This window comes from Lonchura striata, chromosome 4 (assembly GCF_046129695.1).
Source record: "Lonchura striata isolate bLonStr1 chromosome 4, bLonStr1.mat, whole genome shotgun sequence".
In the NCBI taxonomy this organism is placed as follows: domain Eukaryota; kingdom Metazoa; phylum Chordata; class Aves; order Passeriformes; family Estrildidae; genus Lonchura; species Lonchura striata.
The window spans coordinates 16037109-16052473 of NC_134606.1; the positions used below are offsets into that span (position 1 = coordinate 16037109).

Sequence of the window (15365 nt, forward strand, 5' to 3'; positions counted from 1 at the left end):
ATAATTACATCCATGTTTTATTGTACCTAGTTACCTTTATCCCACCATTAGGGTATAAGCAGAAATTCTCTTACAACTTGTTAAAGGAGAATAATCTGTAGGGAAGAGAGTTATTTTAATATTTTATAAAAGTGGAACAGTGTGTTTAACAGAGAAATTTAAATTAAGCATTAACATATGTTTCTTTTGCCTCTCCCTTCCTTCCACAGTCAGCAGCTGTCCTTTTTGCTCATTGTTCTCCCCTAACCATAGAAGGATTAATAATTTTAGTTTTGCTTATATATTGACATAAATCTCAAAGTCACAGGGTTTTTGTTGTTGATTGTGGCTTGTTTTAGTTTTGTTCTACTTATATATTTGTTTTTAAATCTACTACTACAACAATCAGGAAAGGATTGACTATTGTATGAAACAACTGAAGCACTGAGATTAAAAAAAAAGGAAAAAAACCCCAAAAATACAAACACACAAACCAGTAATCAAACACTCAATCACCTTTTTGCCATTTACACAAATGGGAAGACAAAACAAAAAACGTAACTTGCTAGACAGAGTATTCAAGACAGAAAGCATGTCAACAAAAGCAAAAATTATTATATCTTTATTGAAACATTTTATTTTTCCTGTTTGTAATGTCACTATAGAATATCTATTCTAAAAATACATTAGTTCATAAAGTGTTGGCCACATTATCAGGTAAAAAGCCACCCATTTTTCCTGCAGAAAAATTCTTGAGACTTAATTTAGGACAGATTTTGCATAGGAATGGAGCAGGGCAAGGGCTTCTGTTGAATACGCTGTCTAGCTTGAATCCATTTCTTGCTTACAGCACTAAAAAAGTTCTAACATTTAACTTAAAACACTCATTTTCTTTACCATATTGATTCAGTTCCCTGAGCAAACAGGAACCAACATACCAGAGATTCCAAAATGAAAGGGAGGAAATCCTCTATTTAGACTCCAATATAAATTCCAAACCATAGCTAAAATGATGCTTTTCCTTCTCTGCAAATCTTGACTCTAAGAACTAATGCAGCTGAGGACACTGCTGCTGCCAGCAAGACAGGGTGACCAAAACTTGAAATGAGACTACAGAACCACGTCAGTTCTAACTGCTTACTTTTCACCTAGGATAAAAACCCTTGGTTTCAAATCTCTATGCTGTGCTTTATTGTGGGGATGAAGACAGTGATGAAATGTAGTTTCAGAAAAATACTACGTACATCAAAAGGACTCGCTGTAACATGAAGCAGTTGCAAGCATTAAGCTGAATACAAAGCAGGAGACTGACACTGGCCATACCTCAGAGGCAGAACAAAAAGAGGAAATGTTGTGCCTCCCCCCCAATTGTTCACAATTTTAAAGAAAAGGGTGGCAGCCAACAGGGGTGGGAGGGGGAAGTTTTTGTAGGTTAAATAAAGACTGCAATTAGCATCAACTTAGAGTTCAGGTATTTATAAATCACAGCAAGAAAAATGAAGTCAAATAAAAAGGGAAGCAGTTCCATTCTCCCAAGTAATCTATGCCAATGTATCCTTGCAGACTTCTACACAGGAGAGCCCAACATGATGCCTTTTACTATACCTTCAGACATTGCCAAGGTTAAAATAGATTTAATTTCTAATGTAGCAGCCAGATATTCTGAGAGACTTGTGTTATTTATAATTTAAAAGGCATAAGGAAGACACTTCAAAAGTGACTATGCTGCTCTGTGGATAGGGAGAGAGAAAAATGCTTCCAAGTGACAGTTACTAAAACTTCATTTCTGTTCTCTCTAAAAACTCTCTTTGAACAGTAATCTAATCCCAGCTGCTGCATTGGGACATTTAAATATGGAATTGGTGTGAATACTGGTGCTCAGACTGAAGCTTATCCTGCCTTTCTTTTTCCAAGACTCTACATCAGAGCGAGATAGATACCAACTGTTACCCAGAATAGTGCTGGCAATAATTTGACCAGTTCATAGCTTGCATCCTTAGAGAAGGAAATTCAGAGGAAGGAAGAGACTGTAAAAGATTTATCTAGCCTGGAAAAATGCTCATTACTTCCTCATTTGGCATGAATTTAAGTGTCTTACAACATGAGGAGAATAATGCCCAAGAGTAAGACATAGAAAAAACCATCACTTCCAGAAAACCATGTGTCTAAAGCCTGTGTATGTTTCTTAATTATCATTTTAAGACTTACAAGAGGACTAAAAAGTTTGGCTATTTTACCTAACAAGATTAGAACTGCCAAACAAATTCTTTTCTTCTACTTGAAGGCCTAGTCAGATGTTCACTAAAACACAGAAAAGTCAAGTCCACAGCGAGTCCCTGACAATAAACAGGTCACAACATTGTTTTATCACTATGCAGTATCACACATCCAACTAGCATCTGGGAGAGAGTCTAGGAGTCAACTAACAAATAAACAGGTCTTGCACACTTCCTGGATTATAAGAATCCAAGAACATTGGGCTTTCCACTAAGAAAAGCTCTTAGAAAAAAAAACAGGTACCAGAAAACCCCCCAGAAAAACTCCAATAACCAAAAAAACCCCGAAAAAACAAAAAAAAAACAAACAAACAAAAAAATCAGAACATTCCTAGCCTGATGGGCCTTTGAGGAACTGAAGCTTAGGATTCTGTGTTACACCATGTGTCTACTGTAAGCTAATGAAGTTACAAGCCTTCAGAGCATTCCATGAAACTGCTGCCTGACATTAAGTTTTAAAAGGAAGAGGAATTTCAGAAGAGATTCAGTTTCAAGGGAATTTTCAGGTTTCTTTTCAATTATAATTTCTGTGTCACTCAAACATCCTATTTCCCACAAATAGCTTTGAAATTATGAACTGGAAAAAAGTCATTCATCTCTCCCAGCAGATTTATCTTCCTCCCATTCAGAAACGATTTGTTACTGAGAAACTATTTATTGATTTCTATTATTTCAAAAGTTTGGAATTGACTGAAATCCTGCAACTAGAATGCACTGAAATCAGTTGACACTTTTCCTACCTGCTGAAGCTCCAGAAGAAATGGCTTCTTGTATCAGGCTACCAAACTAACACAGTGAGTGAACTATCGACTCTATAAATCTTAGTGTCAAATTCTTCAAAATCTTTATTTTCAAACATATCATTAACACAAATGCTGAAACCAGATAATTAAAACTATTCTGGAAGTATCACATCTGTTGCAGTATTGCAGAATATACTGAAATGAATAGGCAAAAGTTTTCAACTGTTTAACTTTTGATTAAGAAGGCTGAGTCATTTAATTTCCCGCTGGAGATCAGAAAAGCAGTACAGAAATAAAGACTTTAAACACAAATTTTAGCTTCACATTAAGTATTTTCATCAAGGTGTCACGTGTAAGAAGAGAACAGGAAAAAGTCTCTGGGATTTGCTTTTACTATTTGACACAATTCAAAAGCTTAAGTAAGTGCAATTGGGGTTTGTTTTTTTTGATTTTTGTTTGTTGGTCTTTTTTTTTATTTAAGCAATTAGCATGCATCTGTAGAAATTTTTTATAAACTTCCTCCCAGTCATTAAATGGCACAAGATAGAGGAGAAAACTGTAAGCTTCTAAGTGTGGGATTTGAACTCATCTCCAGCGGAACAGAATTTATATAGCACTGAAATTCAACCATACACTAGATCTAAGAATTTACTGGGAGATTTTTTTAACAGTTTTGTATTAAATTTCTGATTAGACTCCACAAAATTCACATTACTAACAACTGTCCAACCTGAGCTGGGGAGCAGGGAGAACACCACAAAGGAAAACCAGATACATTTTTAAGTACCTAGTGGCAAGATTCTGAATAGTTGAATTATGTTGGGAACAGACGAGATCTTACACAACGCAGATGGGTTTAAACATTAGCTATCCTGTCTTAGAAACACTCTGCTCCTTCTGTATTCCAGCACTGTCTTTTCCTTAGCAAAAGCAAATATTCATTATTTCCACAGACAGTAATTCTCACTACTGAATTTGTTAGTCTGCTTTAAAAACAGAGATACTTCTTCACTTTATACTGTGCAAAAAACGGAAAAAAATGGATATCCCTATTTTATTCCTTAAAAAACTAGCTCAGCACAAATTCTGCACTAAGATCAAGCAGCTGAAAAAAGAAAGGATTCAAATCAGTTGGTTTGGGGTTCACTTCTTTTTCTCCCTAAGAACCATAAATTATAAGATAAATAGAAAAGGCAGAATCTTTAGCAGAGCTCATTATTCCACTCACAGTTTAGCAAGTTTGTTTGACCCAAGACAGCAATCGCTTCCCACAAGTCTCAAACAAGACAAAACAAGAAACTTCAGTACTTAGAGCTGATCTGTAAGTAGAACACTTTTCCCTCTTAATGAAACAATTTGGAAAGACAACTGCAACCACTTAGGGAAGTCAAGTGAACTGCAAGGTCAATGAATAGGATTTCTTAAACAGAAGATGTGATTACAGTCCACATTTCCAGCAAGAGGGAAACTTCTAGAGGAAACAGATCAATCTCAGTACCAGCATTCTGGAAAACTTAGTATAAACTTACTTATCTGGCACCAAATTTGTTAAATCAATCTCATAGCTCAAGATCACTCATATCTCAAAGAGCAAAAAACAATGTATTACTTATCAGAAAGCTTGAGAATGAAAGAGGAGAAAATGCCTGTTTGCCACTTGAGATGCTGAATGCATTGAGCTGTTAAGTATCCAGTTTGCAACTACCCTGAATGCCACTTAACCAGGTCAGTTGAAGGCAGGTGGAGAAGTGAACCACCACATAGAGCAAAGGAGCATTAATAGCTCTTCAAATACACCACCCAAATCACTACCAAGTAACTGCACTCACAGACAACAGTAGAAGAGGCTGTTTTGGTCTTTGTAGTTTACAATGCTGGTGGCTGAATGAGGCAGACAAGGTGAATAACTCAATTCCTCAGTCTGAAGAGATGCCAGCATCTCCTCAGACAAAAAGAAAGAGTGGGAAATTACTTCAAGTTACATCAAGTAGCAGCTGTTAAACTACTACTGTATATGACAATCTGGAATAAAGGCCTTATAAAGCCAGGTGTGGGACAGCAAAGTCCCCTCCTGAAGCACTGGACAAATATTCTTAAAGTCGCCAATTACGAGACACATGCAGCAAGTAATATCACAGACTTCAATAATGTAAATTCATCATGCAAGTTTACTCAGGTCACACTACAGAGTGATTCTCTCACAGTTTTTTTCCCTGAAGTGTAACTGCAGAAAGCATTGGCCACTTAAATAAGAAATCCATTATATATTAAATTTTCAGATTACTCTTTGAAGGTTTGTGGGACAAGGAGTGCATGCCAGAGGTGACAACAGTAATTTAGACATGACTGATTTACAAACACTTGCTCAAAAACTCTGTTATTTTAAATTTTATTAAGCAGTTTATCTCTAATATGAATTTTCCAGTGAAACACTGATGTTTTGTGGAGAAGCTCTAGCTTTAAGAAAAAATTCTGTTCTGTGTAAGTGACATAGTGAGGTATCAAGGCTCATCTACCATTGCTTCTGAGGGCTGTGCAGAAAGCTGATCTAGGGTCAGTACTGAAGTGCAGTTTTTCACATCAGCACTAAGCTCAGAGACCTCTGGACAATTCCAGTGTTTCAAGATAAGAACAGATACCAAAAGTTCCAAATGGACCATTTTCTTATTAAATCCTATTTCACTAGGGTAGAACCCATATTTTCAAGAGTCAATAGACTTCAAAAAAGATGCAGATGGAAAATAAAGGTACTTTCCAATATATCCTAACCAGTCTGATGGTTTTGTTGAAGCAATTTTTTCTGAGAACGTATAATATCTGGCATTTCAAAAGGAAGGCCAATATGAATTTAAGGGAAGGTTTGTTGTTGTTATTTAAAAGCCAGTAAGGGATTAATGCAAACTGCAGTAAGAAAAACAAGAAAGGCAAAAAATCAAGTCACTTCACATTTCTGAGGTCCTTAGAGAGCTGTGAGGGCTTGGTGACACAGAACAAGAGTACATGTTTTTGGACACCACTATAGGAAACTAGGATTAAGTGTCTATGGCATATACATCACTTAGAATTAGGAGATGTGTTGTCATAGTATAACCAATTTAAACATCAACTGGCATCTCAAGACAAAACTTTGTCAAGCCTGCCAGGTATTTATTGTGCATGTAAAATAGGCACAGAACTCACAAAAAATGGGGAAGACAAGAACAAGTAATGCTGAACAAGATGGTTTAGCCTCAAGAAGACAATTTTCTTAAGAGTAAGTTAAGCATTCAAGTACATCAGAAGTTCTGACTCATTGCATCAGCAGAGAGTATGATGTAGGCCTCAAAGATAAAAAAATGACATTTCACTTCACATCTAATTAAATGACTTGTAGGAACATACCTGTAATGAAGCAAAGAACCCAGTAAGAGCTGCAGAGTTGAAATCACTTTGACCAAAGGATCTCACTTCCTGACAGATCACAGGACAACTATAACTGGACAAAATTTAAGCATCAACAGAAAGAGGTGTGGCTCTTCAGAACTTCAATCAGGACAGCTTTGAAACTCTCAAAATATCACAGGAAGATCTCTGACCTCAAAAGCTACAACAGAGTGGAACACACAACAGGTGGCAAAATTCCCAAGTAAACAGGGATCATAGAACAGGCTTGGAAGAGACCTTAAAGCTCCTCTAGTTCCAGCCCCCTGCTGTGAGTAGAGACACCTTTCAAAATGGCAGAAGTGAGTTTATAAACCTTATTTCCCCAACAGCCATTGTACTGTATCACTTTCAAATTTGTTTTTAGTCAAATACTACTCATGAAAGTTGAAGGATGGAAAGAAGGACAGAGACAGTCCAGGAAGAAGAAGAGAATTGAAGAAGCATGTACCAGAATCACAGGTAATTCCACAATCACTGCATTATTTAGCTGGCAGCACAGTAAACTTTTGAAACAGTTTGTCACAGCTAGAACTCAAGCCCATACACAGAACAGTATAAGGTAGCAGTAAAACTCAGATTCTCTTTTTCTTCCCCCTAATCAGTGGCTAACACCAGAATGACCTACATCTGAACTAATGTCACAAAACAGTAGCCATTTGATAATCCTCCCCCATATTCAGATTAGGGGGCTTAATAGCTACACTTAAGTGAAGTCAAATCTTTGCATTTAGCTGAGCCTTGCTGTGGCACACTCTGTTCTGTGAGCCAAACTGCCAGCTGTAACCACAAGCAGGGCTACTTTAAAGTAGTCTTCTATAATCTACATTTAAAGCAGTCTTCTATAATCTACATTATATATGGCAGCAATACTAATTCCTTGTTAATCAAAAGGCATCCAGCAGTTTTACAGCAGTAGCATTTTAACCTGGCATTAAAAAATGGTGTAGTGCTTTTCAAATTGAAAATAAAACTTTTAAATAAGATACACGAAGATTTTTGACAATAGTTATGAAAAGGAGGAGCATATTACCCTATATCAATTACACTGCCCTCTGACTTATTAGTGGATCAGACTAGAAATCCACTAGAGCTAGTTTAGAAAGCTAAATAGTCCATAAAATTCCATGAAAGTGGAATTATGACAATGAGAACTATTATTTACATATAAGACTGACTAACTAGCCTTTAATTAAGATGATTTGAAGAAGCTGAGAACTGTGGAAGGAGGAAGATAAATGCTTAAAATCTGAAAAATTAGCATTTTTAAAATAAACTAGCAACATTTTACAATAAAACACATTAAAACCCAGTAATTTTTCCCACTGAACAGCACTTTTAACATGAGTAATCAATGGTGCCACAAAAGGTAGGATGTCTCATAATTGGATATCAGGACTCTATCAAGTTGTAAGAGAAGCTGAAAATAAGGAACATCATTAAAGAGGTCACAAATTCAGTGAGCTTTCATTTACCAACAAAATTTAAAAAAAATTAAAACAGGAAAAGAAATTACATCTAGTGACATTTTACCCATCTCACACTCCTGCAATGTGCTGCCATAGAGATACAAGCCTGGATGGATGTAGAACCAAACACAAAAGCAGTAAGATGCTAGAACTACTGAGATGCTAGAAGAATTTTGCCAAGAATAGGATGTTTATCTAAGAAGGAGTTAATCCAGCTTCTCAAGATACTACACGGGAACCTGGACTGTGCCAGAAGTGGAAACAAGAATATCTCCTGACAGGTGGCTCTTTGATCTGCAGTGACATGCTGCTGACCACGCCCCATAAAAAGGAATTCAGCCTCCACAGCTCAATGCATTTCTGCAGATTCAGAGTTCTCTGCTCTTTGCAATACGTCATCTGTGCTTTTACACACTCAAACAGATGTGCCACTACCATCCATCTTCCCTACTCTTCCCTCACTTCTTCCTGGCTTTTTTATGCCTGTAGTAAATGGAAGCATAAATTGGTAGATTAGCAGAAAAACAACAAATGTATTACATAACTTTATACCCCCAAACAAGATTGTGTTTGATTTCGATTTTGTTTGGTTTTGTGCTCTGTGGCTTTTTTTCCCTAATGTATGGTAGCCAAATCTAGAATGCCATCTTACTTTTCACAAGTTTGATACTTTACATGTGAACCACAGCAATTCAGTTCTGTTCCAACCCCTATTAACATTCCAACTTATCAAAGTTCCCACCAAGCACATAGAAAAGAGCAAAGTTCAAGAATAACATAAAAAACAGTAGTTCTAACTGGGACAAAGAGTTTTAAGTTAGTAAAGTCTATAAAACTCTGCCTGACCTCTACATAAACACACTGAACTCTAAAGGTTAGAACAACTTACTTAGGAGCTTTGATACTTGAGTCATAGTCAAGAGAAAGGGATCCATTGTAACCATCTACTCAAAACACCCATATAATGTAGCTGAAAAATAAAACAGGCAAGGGTGGAAAAAGGAAAGAAGTACTAATTTTTCCCATTTTAGCTATAGGCAGTACAAGCCCTAGCTATTTGAGATTAGCTGGAATACAGCTTCTCAACAGCATACCCTGATCTGATAACTAACTGATCAGCATAACACATACCTATAATTACTGCCCTCACAAAGCAAGGCAGTTAGGAGACTCAGCTAACAGAAAACCAACCCAGAGCAACAACAACAACAACAAAATTTACAGTAGGCCTCCCAGCTAACTTAAAACAGAAGGGCAGTTCACTGCTACACCAGACAAGTTCTACTACAAAGGGAGAAAAAGTGAAAAGATCTTGTTAGTGGTATTATATTCTCTCATCAACAGTCTTGTTGGTTAGGAACACTCTCCAGCCAACTTAAACACTTCAAACATCCCAAAATGTTTATAAAATAATCAGTTGCTAAAATTCAGAAGCCTTGTTCTCCCTAGTAAATCTACTTACACTTAACTCAGGGGAAAAAAACAGGTACACTGTAAACCTGATTGGAAAACTGATCCAAGTTAAACTAGATCTGACCTTTTCTTCCTCCTGCCACGTTTCTCCTCCTGTTTTCTAGGTTAGTGTTAAGCTAGATTAATTTTATAGCCTGGTTTGTTGAATTGTTTAATAAATGAATGCTCACACCAGTCAATATAAATCATGAAGTTTGGTACAGTGAGTTCAGAAAGAAAAACAACAATACTGTGTCATGCATCAACAAAAAAAAAAATCCCCTGAAAGTTACCAACCTCAAGCATTAGAGTGCACAGTTACTAAATGCCAAATCAAGGGAAAAACTGAGAGAGAGCTGCAGTGACTTTATTTGCACTCCATGGTTTTGGTTTACACAAGTTCCAGCTTAGGAAATTCTCAGTGCCTATAAAGTAGAAAATTAGAGTTTAAATGTCTCAGCTCTCTATCAGCACATAAAAAGTAAACAGCTACCATATAAGAACATACAATAAGAAAGTTCAAGCTATGCCTAGAAACACTGACAAAGATTACAGTAGTTCCTGGAACACTTAAAAATTGAACTGCTTCCACATACCAGTATGTAGACACAGGGAGCACCAAAAACAATCACAGGTTTTATCAACACTGCTGAAGATATGTATATCTGCTTGCATGCCCAGCAACACATTTCTGTTCCATGTGCAAAGAATTAAAACCAAGCACTGCATGCATAGCACACAATTAATGGATTAGTCTATGTAGCAAGAACAGTTTCATCTTTCATAAAAATTATGCTCCATAGATCCTTACAACTGCAGGTTCTCAAGGGATCAGTGAACTAGTACTGCATCTACAGCTAAATACACAGAACTTCCTCCCTCTGCCTTTTCAACTAAATCTCTGGGTTTCATTAACTTTTCTTGTACTATTTTCACCACACAGATTTCTCTCAAGAGTCAATCATAAGATAGCCCTTCAAAAACATATGACAGCAGTGGGCAATTACTTCTTTCTGAGAGAAAAGCTGATGAGTCGAAATGGATTGTGATAGGATACAGAAATGAAGCTGATTTAACACTACACATCTGAAACAAAGGTCGTCAAACACAAAACCCATGTGTTTTCTCTAACTTCAGTCTAAAGATAGTTAATTCAATACATATACACTGCAGCAACTTCCAATGACCTATATACACAGTGACCATTTTTTCCTCTTTTGTTAACCTGTTCTGTTCAGGGGAGATTGAGATGGCACATTCAGGACTGTGTTCCTCTGTGTTCCTTTTTTTTTTTTTTTTTTTTTTTTGCAAACACCCAACTCTGCAACAGCTACTAGTTAATACAGATCAGATAGGGGTCCAATGAGTGCTGATGCAAGCATCCAAGAGGCATGAACATGTAGCCAGAATTGCAGTTACTCCATTCTACTAACAGCTCCATGGGACTTGACAATGCAAAATGGCACTTTATTGCATTCTTAAACTGTGGTTCACAAGAAGTGTTCAACGTTAATGCCCACTTGCACACCTGACTCTGTAATATTAGTTTGAGCTATTCCCATACATGATACCATCTTCCCTCATTGCATCAAAAACTGCCTGTGAACCTGTGCTGTGACTGAGATCTAGATTTAATTCCTGTTCTTCTTCTGACATTTGCAGTAACACTGAGATTAATTCCTTGATCTGCTTCATGCTGGAATCACACCAAGGGTTTCCACATCAGAGCTCAAAGCCCAACAGATCCACAAGAACACCTTACACCAGTATTACTGCCCATCATATTGGATGATGGCACTATGGCCATAGCAGGCTTGTTGGCTGTTTAAGGGTGCCGAAGTGCCAAGGAAGCAAAAGAGTTCAAAGCAGGTATCATACTGAAGTCACTATTGTCTGTTAGTGGCCCGACAGGTGACAGAGCACTGAGCCACCATTAGTAGATACACAAGAACATTACAGATGTGTAGTAAAATAACTGGTTCTCCCACTACTACAATGGCAACTGTAGAAAATCACCTAAAATCATGGCGGCATTACTCAAAAAAGTGACACTATCCTGCTGCAAAGTACTTACAGCCACATGGAAAATGAGAACACTGCTGCATATTGTAGGAATAGAGATATGAGGTATTGAATGCAGGAGCATTGCAAATGTGGGGATATCAGCAAATAAAGCAGCTATAAATCTTTTGTTTGGGGGGAATTCCTCTACTTGGAAAGTACACTTTAGAGACAGCTTGTTCAAAAATAGTAAGCTGAAGCAGAAGTTTAAATACTAAAACAAAATAAAAAATTGAAAGTCTAGATCTATCAAAACTGAATTGGATGCACTAATGTGTCCTAGTTTTGAAGGAAAAAAGGCTGAAAAAATTTAACAAGAGTAAAGGAGTATTTATATGCTAGATTTCACAAGCATACAAAAATGGATGTGCACTTTGATCAAATTTCAGTTTTCATAAGAAAGCAATACCAAGGCTATTTCCTGTCAAATGTGTGCCCTTGAGCTGCAGCAGAGGAACAGTAAAACTTCTGTCCTTCCCCCAAATAGTAATGGGGTTTTTTTTAGAAAAAGTAGCAATAATTTTAATCTTTCACTGAAAATGGAAGTTTTACTTAGACACTTATATTTTCACAACACACTGCAGGGTCCTAGCAAGATTCCAACATCCATGGTTGGAATCACCTGGCAGTTTCCACTAAAAAGCCCCATATTAGCACTCCAAGCCTCACCCACAGGCTAGTGTGGTAACACAGCAAAAAGCCCGACCCTGTGCTTGAACCTTTCTTGCATCCCAGCCATTACTTGGTCTCTCCTCTGTGCCTAATCACAAAAGTAATGGGAATTCAAAGTACTTGCCAACACTCTGCCTATAGAGTTCAAGTGAAATTGGGCAGTGGGATCAATTACTGCTTGAAAAAACCCACACAAATCCTGTTTTTTAAGGCTGATTACAAAGCTAGACTTACAGTCCATACTGGGAAAGCTTCTCAATCCAATGGAATAGAATTAATCAATTCACATGACAAAGGTCTAATCAAAGAGCACCAGAGCACTTTTTAATCCTTCTGATATTCACCTCTATAAAATACCTTGCAATTTAAACCACCACAGAACTCAGTAACTGGCCAACTCAGGTACTTCAATCCTGAGTTTCCTGGCACTTTTCTATAAATACACAATTTACAATTAGGGCATTTTGTATTAGTTATGCCACAAAGACTGTACCTAAACCAAAACATACCAGTGAGCACCATTGATAAGTTTAAGCAATACTTGTTAACACATACTATACAGCTGTAAGGACACCAACAGAATTGAGATCTCCAGGTGCTTTTTAAGAACATGTAGTTTTGAACTCTGATCAAGTCATGCAAGAGTTAGAAACACCCAATAAGCACAAGTCAAAGCATCTTAGGAATGTCAGTGCTCAACATAACACACACAAAGATTTCCAGCTGAACAGACATTTTGTACTGAACACCTATTTCAAATTTCCACTAATATATTCCATTTACCATGTGGAGTCTTTTGTACCTTCAAGTATGTTTAGATACCAAATAAACAAATTTTCAGTAATGTCAGTGAAATTTTATCACTGTTTTTCTTTTCAAATTCTTTAAGTGTTTGAACATTTTGACATGAGACTTTAAATCATATTTTGCAGGTCACAAATTAACATATCAGGCTGGCAAACCTCAAGGTCTTACATATATGCATGGGCTTTAGAGCTAAATCTGCAACCAGGCTTTGACCAATGAACAATTCAGCAACTGAGCCCTTCAAGCAGAAGTCACTAACCATCACTAGCCCTCCACTGAATATTACTTCAGTCTCACTGTAGTAAATATGAACAGTGTTCACTGTGAGCCTCAACCACTGTCTTGGAGGTGCTATCTCTGGCCCAATTTACCACTTCCATAAAGAAAGTAGATGAGGAATCCTTGACAGATATATTATTTCAGTGTTTAATTAATTATAGTACAGAAATGCCAATATCAAATTTAGTATCAATACAGTAAATTACACAAGACATCAAAATAAAATTGTTCATCCAAAAAGTTCAAGAATTGGGAGTCTACTGCCTTACCATATTGTTTTTCTCACTTTACTATAAACATATAATTCTTGAGAAGAGTGGCAAATCCATCAAACTCACCACTCCCTCCTCCACCATATTGCCATTTCAGCCATCAATCCAACCACTGGGTTCAGTTTCCAGTTAACACTAACTTGATAGACTCTTCAAATCCTTAGGAATACTTTGGCAAGTGAGAAAATAACTTCTAAAGTAAAAATTGTTTAGCTATTGTAGGAGGTTATTTCACATTGTTTAGCTATTGTAGGAGATTATTCCACAGAATTTAATGAAACAGAATTTCAAAGGAGTAAAGGGAAAAAAAACCCATACACAAAAAAGCCCCGGCCCAAGCCTGTTAAGCATACTCTACCTCCATTATCCTGACTACTCACTTTCTTGCCACTTTGTTTACACTCTCTCTGATAAGGGCTGCTCAACAGGCCTGCCAGGTAATAGTTCTTAACCGAGATAGCTCTTGACTAACTATTAAACCATAACCTATGTCCTTTCTCCTTAGCAGTTGCTAATAAATTCAGGGCTCCTTTCAATTAACTGGATTTCTCATCATGAATATACAAAGAAATCATACTCTTAACTTTTATTTCAAATAAAACAAAGCTGAATATGAAGCACAACCACAGTGCAATCAGTGTAAAATGTAATTACATGACAGTTCTGCACTTCGCAATTCCCAGTGAAAGGCCAGCCCAAAAGGCAACTCCAAAGAAGTTCCCTACACCCAGGAGATCTGCCCAGTAGAGGACTCGACCTATTGTGTTTCTTTACACTCCTTCTCAGCGTGGGTTGTGCTGTGCAACTGTTTCTCAAACACATCTGACAGTACACAATTACCACTGGAAAATTCCTTCAAGTCATCCACTGTCAAGCAGACTTCTAGGATTTTAGTTTAAACTTTTAAGTGAAATGCCATTAAATATCAGGCAACCACAGAAAGTGCCACTTGTGAAAGATATCCATCCTCAGATTTAACACCTTATCACAGCATCTATGCAAATGCACTGGGTCTCCTGTATATTCTAATTAAACTACATTCTTTCTATTAGAAGCATTATATATTGTAGTAGTGTTCAAAAAACACTATTGTAGTAGTGTTTAAAAACCACTATTTTCTAAACAGTACTGTAACTTGGAGGAATAAAGACAATGCAAGCATACACATGCATGATAACATATACAGGTGCTAGAACAGGTATTTACAAGTGCTCTTAGGGCAACACAGCAAGATCGAGAAGCTTGCTAGTAACAAGCAGTTAACAGGTTACTGAAAAATGTAAAAAAATGCACAGATACTGGATTCGTGCTAATTGCCTGTAAATACAGGTATGCCAGCCAGCTTGTTAGGCATTCACTTCTTACTCGGCTCTTGTATCAAGTGCCCACAGAAACATTGAATGAAGCGCTATTCTCCCTCCCAGCCACACTAGATGCATTTCCCCGCTCAGCCATCGGGGAGGATCGGCACAGACTCTAACACTCCACTTGAAGATCAAGGATTCTATTTCCCCGAGAAGGGAAACGACTCCTGAAACAATACAAATAGGCAGCTCCCGGCCCCAGCGCTCACACCCCACCTCCACCAAACAAATAAACAAAAAAACCCAACAGGAGCGCCCGCCGCCCGAGGCGGCACGCGTGCCGGATGCCCGCGCTCACGGGCACGGTCTGGGAGGCTGCGAGTGCCCGGGCGGAGCGCGGGGGAGCAGCCCCGGTCCCGGCGCTCCCGCGGCGGGAACGCCGCCGGTGCCCGCGCGCCCCCGCCAGCCGGACACGCGCGGGGAGCCACGTGACCCGGGAAACCTCCCGGCACGAGAGCCACCGGGGCAGCCCCGGGGGCGGGAGGGGGGAGAGCTGCCGTCGCCATGACAACTTCCAGGGGGAGGGAAAACTTCAAATCCCAACCGTCAGTGCAGGAGCGGCTCCCTCTTA

General features: G+C 38.0%; 1 protein-coding gene across 6 annotated transcripts in view; it reads right to left on the reverse strand.

The window, feature by feature from the left end:
* The window catches only part of LCORL (ligand dependent nuclear receptor corepressor like), an 80009-nt gene that overhangs the window by 63959 nt on the left and 685 nt on the right, over window positions 1–15365 (reverse strand). The gene's annotated exons all lie outside the window — the stretch shown is intronic.